Here is a 1,754-nt window from a genome sequence, read left to right as displayed (position 1 = left end):
AATATAAAGTTTTATTTAAATTATTATTTTATTATAAAAAGTATTTCATATCTTTATTATAATTTTTGCACCAGATCATGTAAATGCAATAGCACATGATGTTAGAAGAATGTGTGATATATTAGGTGTACAACTTTGCTTCCGCCGTTTTCCTATAGATGGCTTTAGCGGTAAGTGATGGTCGAAATAAATAGATCATAGACGTCATACAATAAACTTGGGCATCTGTCAACATAATCCCATAGAAACATTAGTGTCGATTTGTGTCTGCATCATAAAGTTATTCTCGATTAAAAATGTCAGTTTACGAGCCAAATTCTCGTCATTTGCGGGAGGTTTTAATTTTTTGCTTCAATATGAAGAAATCTGCGGCTAAGGCTCATCGAATGCTCTCAAATACTTATATTGAGGCCGCTATTAGTGAAAGAACGTGTCGTGAGTGGTTTCAACTTCAAGAACGATGATTTTGATGTCGAAGACTGGTATAGCGGTGGAAGAGAGAAGGTTTTCGAAGATGCAGAATTGGAGGCATTACTTGAGCAAGACTCGTGTCAAAATCAAGAAGAATTGGCACGATCATTGGGAGTGACTCAACAAGCCATTTCAAAACGCCTCAAAGCCATGGGAATGATTCAGAAGCAAGGAAATTGGGTGCCGTACGAATTGAAGCCGAGAGATGTTGAACGGCGTTTGTTTGCTTGTGAACAGCTGCTTGAAAGGCAAAAACGGAAGGGATTTCTGCATCGCATTGTGACTGGGGACGAAAAATGGGTTCATTATGATAATCCCAAGCGCAGAAAATCATGGGGAGTTCCCGGCCATGCTTCCACGTCGACGGCCAAATCGAATATTCACGGCTTCATGCTCTGTATTTGGTGGGACCAGCTCGGCGTAGTGTATTATGAACTGTTAAAACCGACTGAAACAATCATAGGCGATCGGTATCGAACGCAATTGATGCGTTTGAGCCGAGCGTTGAGAGACAAAAGGCCGCAATACAACGAGAGACACGATAAAGTGATTTTGCAGCATGACAATGCTCGACCCCATGTTGCGAAAGTGGTCAAGACATACTTGAAAACGTTGAAATGGGAAGTCCTATCCCACCCGCCGTATTCTCCAGACGTTGCTCCCTCTGACTATCACTTGTTTCGATCAATGGCATATGGCCTGGCTGACTAGCACTTCCGGTCTTATGAAGAAGTAAAAAATTGGATCGATTCGTGGATAGCCTCAAAAGATCACCAGTTTTTTCAACGCGGGATTCGTACGCTACCCGAAAGATGAGAGAAAGTAGTGGCCAGCGATGGACAATACTTTGAATCATAAATGTATAACCAGTTTTTAACAATAAAGCCTCGAATTTCGGAAAAAAACGACAGAAGCAAAGTTGTACACCTAATAATAGAACACATAATAAAGGATAAATGGATTATAGAACATTTTCGTGTCGTTCCGTTGGAAGGCTTAAGATATATTTTGATAATTTGTTCGAAAGCAACAAAGAATTCAATAAATATGAAATTAACTTAGATACAACTGTTTGCTATTTTACTTGTCAGTATGCATTTAATTATCTAAATAAAAACCATATCTTATTATTATAACCCCATTTGCTATTTCTAATTTACTGCTTACTCATAAATATGTCAATTTCATTATTATAATTCATTATTATAATAAAAATTTGTCCAAAATTATCAGTTAAATACTAAATCAATTTGTATATATTTGTGTATATATATATATATATA

Source organism: Atta colombica, unplaced genomic scaffold (assembly GCF_001594045.1).
Source record: "Atta colombica isolate Treedump-2 unplaced genomic scaffold, Acol1.0 scaffold107, whole genome shotgun sequence".
NCBI lineage: Eukaryota > Metazoa > Arthropoda > Insecta > Hymenoptera > Formicidae > Atta > Atta colombica.
This window is presented reverse-complemented; position numbering follows the sequence as displayed.